The sequence below is a fragment of the Helianthus annuus genome, chromosome 9 (genome assembly GCF_002127325.2).
Source record: "Helianthus annuus cultivar XRQ/B chromosome 9, HanXRQr2.0-SUNRISE, whole genome shotgun sequence".
Taxonomy (NCBI): Eukaryota; Viridiplantae; Streptophyta; class Magnoliopsida; order Asterales; family Asteraceae; genus Helianthus; species Helianthus annuus.
This window is the reverse complement of record NC_035441.2, coordinates 12,732,071-12,743,074: the sequence shown is the minus strand read 5'-3', so window position 1 is coordinate 12,743,074 and position 11,004 is coordinate 12,732,071. Positions and strand designations below refer to the sequence as shown.

The window sequence follows — 11,004 nt, the reverse complement described above, 5'->3', positions numbered from 1 at the left end:
TAATTTTAATTTTTAAGATCCACGTAACCTTCATATTTCAACGGTATACATATGTGTACTTAGATATAAATAGAACAGTACACATGTGTACTCAACATCGTACATATGTGTAATTAGCTACATAATACATACATAGAAACAAAGAATACCTGTAAAACTATTTTATATTTAACAAATTACAAGTTCCATAATGTTTCCCAAACCAAACAAAAAAACATATAATTACAAGTTCCAGTTTCGTAAAAACAATAAACCCAACATAATCGAAAAAACAAAAAAAAACATAATCTTTTACAACTATTCGCCACGTTGTATGCTGAATCATCCTTTTCGGCCAAGCAAACAAACATATGTGAATCATCCTTATCGACCTCATACGTGAATCATCCTTATCGACCTTCCATCTCCACTTTTCTCGTTAAAGACATCTCCTATAATAGCAAAAAAAACTCAGCAACTAATACTTTGCATAATTCACAAGTGTACATCAACAACCTTACACATTCAATACACAAAAAAATCTGAGATATCACAAAAACAGACGCTATACACATGTGTACATCGCGTTAAAATCAGAATTCACATGTGTACATCGCATTAAAAACAGAGCAAAATCAGAATACACATGTGTACATCGCGTTAAAACCAGAGCAAAATCAAAAAATTGAGCAAAAAAAAAACTCGGCAACTAATACTTTGCATAATTCACAAGTGTACATCAATAACTTTACACATTCAATACACAAAAAAACTGATATATCACAAAATACAGACGCTATACATATGTTTACATCGCATTAAAAACAGAACACAATCAGAATACACATGTGTACATCGCCTTAAAAACAGAGCAAAATAAAAACAAATACACGTGTGTACATCTCATTAATAACAAATTGCAATGCAAGTTTCTGGTCACAACAGAGAGTATACGTGAAAATCCAACACCAATAAAAGTCAAAACAGATCCCTTTTAGTGATTGTTTCCTTCTCAAATTCATAAAAAGACCAATAAAACTATAAGCTATAGGAAAGTTAACAAGTCTTAAGCATTTCAAAACATTGTCTTAAGTTATAGGAAGAAAAGTCAAAGCTAATTTATCACTGTATACACATTTTTATATAGGATGTTTCGAATTTTGTATCACTTTTTTAAAATGATGCTTCAAATTTCACCGAATGCCTCAAAGAGCCATCATCAAATAGATAAGCTTATAACAAAAAAAATTAACAAGAAGATTCAAAGTAAAAAAAAAGGTGTATGAATTTTAAACAACAACCAAAGAAGAAGGAAATACCAGCCCTCCACTTCAAGTTGTTTCTTCCCCATACCTTTGACTTTTCTTCCTAATTAACTTTCAAGATATGTCCACATCTTTGTTGCTGCTCGCTAGTCAAATTTATCAAGAATGGGAGCAGTATCATCACACAACAAACTGGCGAAGATCTGAATAACTCAGCAACTAATTTTCGATTCGGATCTGAAAAACGAGATGAATCGTTCTGGTTATTCGGATCTGAAAAACAATCCAGCGAAGATCAATTCCGGCGATGAATCGGACCACCGTCGAAGCCTGATTTCGTCGTCAACTTCATCATCGACGGCAATTTGTTCTTCATCGAGATGGAGAGACCAAAAAACTGGATTTGAAACTGACTTCATCGTGATGGATTCTTGATATTAATCTTTGTTCTTCATCGAGATGGAGAGACCAAAAACCTAGAGTTGAAACTGACTTCATCGAGATGGAGAGAGAGACTAAATTTACTGGATTTGAAATTGATTATATTTTAAATAATGGAAAGAATTTAGGTTTCTTTTTTGAATTATTTTGATTGTGTAATTATGAATCTGCTTGCTGTTAAAACACAACTGTATGAATCTGCTTGCTGTTAAAACACATCTGTATGAATCTGAATGCTAAAACACAACTGTATGAATCTGCTTGCTGTTAAAACACATATGTATGAATATGGATGCTAAACCACAACTGTATGAATATGCTTGCTGCTAAAACACAACTATATGAATCTGCTTGCTGCTAAAACACAACTGTATTAATTTGCTTGTTGTTAAAACACATCGTCAAGAAAACGGAGATGATAAGAACAATATTTGAATGGTGATGATGAACTCGGAGATGGTGGAGATGGAGAAGTGTTTTAATTTGATCCGGTGCTCTCCATCGTTTATAAAGTTATATTCTTCCATGATTGTAGTTATTTTTGGTAGGGATTGGGGTTTCCAAGATGGGTTTGGAGAGAGAGAGAGAGGGAAAATCGCTTGAATTTAGGAACAGGGCGGTTATCTAATTGATTTAAAACACGGCCATTGACAAAATTGCCCCTACTCATTTAAAACAATCAATTAATTAAACTCAAATATTACAAGATTGCCATTGATTTAATCTCAACCCTTAAACACACCAATCGGATAAACCAGATCGCTTCCTAGACTTTCTATGAAAAACACAATTTCCGTGCGAACCCTACTCTATATATATATATATAGGAGAAGGATCCGTTAGGAACCACCCTTTATTGCGAGAACCGCGAGAACCAATGTGAACAGAACCAAAAATACATAAAAATAGCTAAAAAACACACAAATTTTTTTTAATATTTTTTATAAAAAAATCGCTGGATTTCGTTACCAAAAAAAATTTTAATTAAAAAAAAATTGGCTACTAAAGTAGAGATTTTAATGTAAAAAATATTACAAAAAAATTTTGTGTGTGTTTTTTTTAATTGTTTTAGGTTTTTTGAGGGTTTAGTTTTTAGCATTTTAGCTTGGGTGGGGGGTGGGGGGTTAGGTTTTGGGGGTGGGGAGGGGGTTTAGGTTTTTTAGGGGGGGAGGGGGTGGGGGTTAGGTATTTTTTAGGTTTTTTGGGGGGTTTAGTTTTTAGCATTTAGCTTGGGGAGGGAGGTTAGGGTTTTTTAGGTTTTTTTAGGTATTTTTGGTTGTGTTCACATTGGTTCTCGCGGTTCTCGCAATAAAGGTGGTTCTCGCATGAACCTTACCCTATATATATATATATATATATATATATATATATATATATATATATATATATATATAGGGGACCGCTAGAATGAGAACCACCCCGAGTTGTAAGAACCGCGAGAACCACACCATCCGGGTCGCCGTTTACCACGATTTTTTTTTACAACTAGATGTGTGTATTATAAACACATCCGTAAAAAAAAATTTTAAACGCCGCGCCCGAGGGGGTAGTTTTTTACACCACAAGTTTGGTGTTTTTATTTTTTTTTCTTTTTTCTTTTTTTTTACACCAAACTTGTGGTGTAAAAAACTACCCCCTCGGCCGCGGCGTTTAAATTTTTTTTTTACGGATGTGTTTATAATACACACATCTAGTTGTAAAAAAAATCATGGTAAACGGCGACCCGGATGGTGTGGTTCTCGCGGTTCTTATAACTCGGGGTGGTTCTCATTTTAGCGCAATTCTCTATATATATATATATATATATAGGGGAAGGTTCAAATGAAAACCAATAGTTATTGTAAAAACTCGAAAACTAATTAAAAAAAGCCAAAAAAACATACAAAAAAATTTTTTTTTTAATTTTTTTTTGCAATCAAAATTTCGCAGGTTTTTTAATATAAAAAAAAATTTTCAAAAAAAAAAAAAAATTTTTTTTTGTGTTGTGCACATGTGTAATACTGCACATATGTATGTGTACTACACATGTGTATTATTACACATGTGCACTACACAAATTTTTTTTTTTTTTTTTTTTTTGAAAAAAAAGTTTTTTTTATATATAAAAACTAGCGATTTTTATAAAAAAAAAATTGAAAAAAAAAATTTTTTTGTGTGTTTTTTAGGCTTTTTTTAGTTAGTTTTCGAGTTTTCACAATAAAAGTGGTTTTCATTTGAACCATCCCCTATATGTATATATATATATATATATATATATATATATATATATATACTACTTTAATAAGCATATAAGAAGGGCAAGAATGGTCATTTGCCATTGTACAATCATTTAAAGCCCATTGTACAAGCATTTAAGCATGAAAGTGTTGAAACTTTCTTCAACACGCGGAGCAGCTAATGGATCCTAACCGGATCTTTTTGACCCGTTTTACTCAAATGGATCCAATATAAACTTTCTTTCACTCAATCAAACCCTAAATTCATTTCATTCACATCCGCCCCCATTCTTCTTCTTCTCTCTCTCACCAGACTTGGTGTCTGCATACGTCTCATGGCGACGAATTTCACCGGCAATTTCACTAGATCGACGGATTTCACCGATGATTTCACTTCTCAGGTACCGTCTTTTTAACCATATCGGCATTTTTTTGCTTGTTATTTGACTTAGATCTGTGAATTTCACTAGATCGACGGATTTCACCGGCGATTTCACTAGATCGACAGATTTCACCGACGATTTCACTTCTCAGGTACCGTCTTTTTAACCTTATCGGCATTTTTTGTGTGTTATTTGACTTAGATCTGTGAAATTTTAGGGTTTCTTTCTCCGGCGATTCCGACATCAGATCTACTGGGTTCAACTTCTCGGTATGTTGTTTCTACTGTCATATGTGCAGGGGTTAAAAGGCTTATGGGGTCTGAGATCCGGACAGGCTAATCGGATTTGGCATGTCAAGTAAGTTGTGTCGTTCATAATCTTTTACATAAACTCTATGTTGTTAAGTTACATTTTAAACATTATGTTACAGGCCTCCTAAATGTTGCATCGTTCCTAAGGAAGCTCCGTTTGAGAGCTGAAGATCTTTAAAGGAAGAATGGTTTGATAAGATTCAGAATAGGTTATTGTTTAAGGTATAGTTATGTGTGATTTGATGGACATTTTGGGTTTTTAATTTTATGGTATAGACGTATAGTTATGTGTGATTTTAGTGTTAAATGTGAATTGGTATGGTTGACCTTGTTTGACCTATAATTTTGCTAACCCTGTTAAAGATTCAGCTTAATTAGGTCCTGATGATTTTAATATCTGTGTTTTATTTATCTTGATTGCTTCACTGGTTTTTCAAGGAAAAAATTATTTTTTTTTATGTATTCTAATTCTAATGTTGTTAATGTGAATTGGTATGGCTGACCCTGTATGACCACTAATTTTGTAAACCCTTTTAAGGATTTAGCTTAATTAGGTCATGATGATTTTAATCTTTTTTTATTGCTTTACTGTTTTTTCAAGAACATTTGAGCTTTTCTGATGGATTTTCATGATGTTAAATGTGAATTCGTATGGTTGACCTTGTATAATTTTGCAAACCCCATATAAAGATGCTTTAAAATTTTTAAGCTTTGTGTTCTTATTTGTGCATATAGTTTTTTAATATGTTAAGGTCTGCAGGAATTTTGGGACCGAAAAGGGTTATAATTTCCGGAGATAGAGGGCTTTATAGTTTCTTCACATCCAATTTTGGATGTTGAGAAATTAGCTGTAAGTTGTGGTGAGAATTGAGATGAGGGATGTTATCAAAGTTGATAACTTTTTAAAGGCCTGTTGGCGACCATCGGACCGTTATACGGGTTCGGATGCAACCTGCTGGCAAGAGGGGCTGCTTTGGTATAAAGACATCGGTCAACACTTGACTGGCAAGTTCTCAATGGCGGTGGTTCAGGCCAATATGTTGCTAGAGGATCAAAGCCAGATCGAGTCGGACTCGCTGAGCTTCCAAGATTCCGGCCCATACATTGGAGTTTATGATGGTCATGGTGGGCCCGAAACGTCCCGTTATGTCAACGATAACCTTTTTCAGAATCTCAAAAGTGAGTCAAATGAGTCAAAGTCAACATGAAATTTGATCTTAAATTCCGTGAATTGAAATGAGTGTCTATGTTTGTAACTTTGTAGGGTTGACGTCAGAACAACAGTCGATGTCGGTGGATGATATACAAAGAGCGTTTAGAGCGACAGAAGAAGGGTTTTATCGATTGTTGCTAGACAATGGACGGTGAAACCGCAGTTGGCTGCGATTGGTCTTGTTGTCTGGTTGGTGTGATTTCTAACGGAATACTTTACATTGCGAATGCAGGCGATTCACGTGCGGTTTTGGGGCGGGCCGTCAAGGCTACGAGGGAGGTTATTGCAATCCAACTGTCGACCGAACACAATGCAAGCATAGAGTCTGCATCCCGATGATCCTCATATTGTAGTTTTGGAACATAATGTGTGGCGTGTGAAGGGCCTCATTCAGGTAAAATTGTTTGGATAAATAGTTAATGCATTATTTATGATACGAAAAGCAATACTATTACAATAATAAACCAAATGGTTGTATAAAACTATGTTGTCAAAAGCGCAAAAAGCGCGCGCCTAGGCGCCCGGGCGCCCGGGCGGAGCGAGGCGCACCAATAGGGCCTGGTGGGACAAAGCATTTACCACCTTTTGAAACTTTTATTCACACACCCAAAACTTACAACATATAAGTCCTAAACTTTTGCTACTAACTATTAGCTCCATGATCTTAAATGGCATGTATAATAGTTTTTTTAATTATATATGTGGAATCTTATTTATTTTCAAAGCATAACATATTTTTTATATTTTTTTCTCTATGTGCGCTTTTCTTAAAAAAGCCCACGCTTTTTTTGCGCCTTGCGCCTAGGCTCCGGGCGAGGCCGATGCGCCTCGCCTGCGCCTTGCGTCTTTGACAACATAGGTATAAAATTAGGGATGAGCAATACCGTACCAAGCATTTTTGGTACCCGTACCCAATTTTGGAGATTTTCAGGATCGGTACTTTTGTTACCAGTACGGACCAGGCTCATCTTAAATTGATGCATTTGGTTTTTAAAATTAAAAATAAACTTTGGCTGACTTCAAAGTTCAAACCTTTTGACCCATTTGACTACACCCATTGCCGTCAACTTTATCAATTATTGTTTACATTTAAATCGTCAAAAATCAAAATAATAATATGAAATTGTGTTTGATGAATATTTTGTTTATAACACAGGTTTGTGTTTTTGAAATTGTCTTGCAGATATCTAGATCTATAGGTGATGTATATCTAAAAAAAGTAGAGTTCAATAGGGAACCATTATATGCTAAATTTCGGCTTTGTGACCCTATAAGGAAGTCCGATATTGAGCGCAGACCCATCAGTCTCGATGCATGAAATCCTGCCAGAAGATCGGTTTGTTATATTTGCGTCTGACGGTCTTTGGGAGCACCTTAGCAATCAGGAAGCTGTTGATATAGTGCAAAATCACCCTAATAATGTAAGCATCATTCTTCACAAAATATAATATCTTGAGTGAATTTCAAGGATTGTCCTTTATCCTTATACCCATTTTCAGACGCTGTCCTTTATGTTTTTCAAAACATACACGTTTTGTCCTTTAAGCCTAACCCAGTTAGTTTTTTCAGTTAAATTTGGTAAGGCAGATCACTATTGTAGAGGCAGCAAAATGGACAGTCAGGCGGGTTGGGTAATGGGTCAAAAACAGGTATGTTTTTGGTACTGAGCGGGTCAAGTTAACGCAAAACAATTTGTCACTGTTTTACCTCTTAAAAAAACAAAAACAAACAGTTAGTGTGTCATATAAGCATAACCTGAATTAGCCTTTCAATCGTTAATAATTAAACTGGCAAAACACTGTCACCTTTATATTATTTTTTTCGTTGTAACTGATACGTCGATTGATTTTGATTAACCTAAGTTTAACCATTTCAGGCGAAAGCTGGGGCTGGTTCGGCAACATTATCAATGGTATGGAAGAAATATACCAACTTGGACCTTTGAATGAGTATGAAAGGTATGATGCACACAAAATTCCGATATATTTATTTATTTTGCGAAATTTAAAATAATTTTTTTAATTTATAACTGCTTAAATTTGGAACAAACAGTGTTTTGGTTTGGAAGAAGCTTAAAAAGAGTTGGAAGGAAGCATTGAGAAAGGAGTTTCTTTCATAAGGAAATGAAAGGGTGTGAGGGTGAAGTGGTATACATGTGTTGATTCTCTTATCATGGCTTTGTTTATGACTTCATGTTCCTTATAATGTACCCAATCAAGTAGTACCTTAAATAGATCTATCAGAATACTTATTTATACTATGCTAATCTTATTACATCCATGGTTTTAGAACTTTTATTGAAGGTGTACCACACAATGTTTTTTAAATTAACAATATGAAATATAAATAATACATTCTTTAACTCCATATAGAAGCGACAATCCCTAATTAATGATGTGTGACAAACCATCCTCATCCTCACATGAAATGGTTATCCATTAACTTATCAACTAATGAACTCTTCTTAAAGAATAAGAGAAATAAATTAATTTAAAAATGTAAGTTGATGATGAAAGGTTGAAATTTAATGGTTAAAGTCAGTCTGTGCATTGTGTTTTAGTAATTTATAATAATTTATATTGATTAAAAGATTCAATGGGTCTAATGAAACCTGATTCTTTGTACCGTTTCAAATGTATGATTTTTTTTAATTATTTAATTATTATCTATAAAGTTCATGACACACCAATGTTACGAATAAAAAAGCCAATAAAAATAATAAGCAATGTATCACAAGAGGATTGATAAACTAACAGAAAACGAGTACCGCGTCATGAATTGTAACCCTGTCGGTTTTGAAGTACCTTAATCGAAAATTTAGATTTTAGTTATGACCCAACTGAACTGAACCTTTTCATGCACACCCTTAAAATTACTAACAAGTGTTGTGTTTTCCGTTGCATCATGAATTTGGTTTTGGTTATGGCTCAAAACCGAACCGCCCCATATATAGCCCTAAACTCACCAACCTAAGTGATATGTTTCCCGCCGCATCGCGCGGGTAAACGACTAGTATATATATATATATATATATATATATATATATATATATATATATATATATATATATATATATAGGGTTGAGTTCATTTCAGAACTCTAAATAACTTCAGAACTCCTAATAAACAATCATTTTATATATAAGTTTTGGTATTTAGGATCTTTTTATTATCTATGATATGTATTTCATTGATTACATATATGTTAAAAGTAGTTTACATATGTTTAATTAACAAAACTATATATATGTGTCATAACTAATTACATATATGTAAAAAAAACTAGTTTACATATGTGTAATTATAAATTAACATATAAAAATGATAAAATTACTCTTAAAATCTATGTAATCGTAAAAATACACACAATAAATGACAAAATTATCCTAAACATAAAAATATATAAAAAAAGATTGTTTATTAGGAGTTCTACGAGTTCTTTAAATATTTATGGTTCTAAAATGATCCTGGCCCTATATATATGTATATATATATACATATATATAGGAACGAGATCAGCAGAAAACGCCCTAAAGTGTGAGAACGGTGAGAACGAATTACGATGGGACACGTGGCACACGATATTATCAGGGCGGAAAGGTTTTTTTTTATTTTTATCTTCCCTTTTTTTTCATTTTTCGTATGTCACAATACAACTTTATTTTTTGGCGTATAAGATTTGTTTAGCGTTTATTTATATTCAATAACTATCTGGCGTTTTACTGGTCTTTCTTAGTTTTGTCTCGTTCAATTAATCGTTCTTGTGTCACATAGATAATAGTTTGGCGTTTATGGCATTCCCAAATTCAATAAAATTAATTAATAATTCTAACATCTTTGATGTCCATGGTGTTACCAAAATCATTATATACATTTAATAATACAAACTATACATTTTTTTGGCGTTTTTGTAGATTTTACCAGTTTAAATGGATTATTGTATCTTGTAGAACACCTATAACCTATTTGATGAATGTCATACTAAAACATTTAGTTATAATGAAAGGAACTTGTATTATTTTGTAGATTAAGTGTTTAGTTATTTCTCTTAAAGAACTTAGCTCATCTTTAATTCACCAATTTTTTTTTGAAAGGTAAACTTCATTAAACAAACGCGGGATATCTCCAAGCTAGAGATATCCGCAGACAAAAAATTACATCATATCAATCGAGAAATTACACCACCCTTTCCAATCTATCGTACAATCCTTACATCGACTCCTGTACCAAAGATATCCCAACCCCTTAATGTCGGACACTATATTAGCAATGGTTGCCTCAATGTTAGCAAAGACCTTTTCGTTCCGAGCTTTCCAGATGCGCCAAGCCGTCAGAATAAACACACCATAGACTATATCTTTCTTCATCTTCGAACTCCTTATATGGTCGACATACTCTTGAACATCACTGATCGAAAAAAAGAATAGAGGAGGTAACTTGCACCACGAAGCCACACCGGCCCAAACGCCATTCGCAAATCTACACGCCGTGAAGATATGATCCGTATTCTCGTCCTCTTCCCCACAAAAATAACAACCCCCTTCTCCCACCACAATATTTCTCCTTCTAAGGGCACTCAAAGTCGGAATCCGATCCATCGTAGTCCGCCACATAAAGATGTTACACTTACTCGGGATCCACTTGCACCACACAGACACTTTGCCATCACCTCTATAGACGTCCTCGGTCAACCAATTCCTCGTTTCTTTGACAGAGAACGTTTTATCAAACCCTTTGTTCCAAACCCACTGGTCCATTTTCTCACTAAGTCGAACACTAGCAATAATCCGATGACAATTAATAACCTGATCCACCTCAATATCCAAACTTGGATATTTATTCCAACCCCATTCGATCACTGTTGACCCATTTTGAACTCCAATTCTTTCCGAAACCGTGCACCATTTATTACTTTCAATACGGAATAACGCCGGAAATAAAACTTTAAGTGGCTCATTTGAAATCCACGGATCAATCCAAAATTTAATGCTCGTACCATTACCCACAACTCCCCGAATCATGTTCACAAAAGGAGTACCTTGCACCTTCAACCGATAACCAATTCTAACAATCTTGTTCCACGTACCGGTCCCTTTCTTGTTAGACGGATATTCATCACATCGCCGCCCGGAAAAATGAATCGCATCAATCACTTTTCTCCAAAGAGCATTTTGTTCGGTTCGATATCTCCATAGCC

At 34.2% G+C, this 11,004-nt stretch overlaps 1 pseudogene; it reads left to right on the top strand.

Moving 5' to 3' along the window:
* The first annotated feature begins 4,164 nt into the window (after window positions 1-4,164).
* Window positions 4,165-8,086, top strand: LOC110877207 (annotated as a pseudogene).
* The last annotated feature ends 2,918 nt before the right edge of the window (window positions 8,087-11,004 follow it).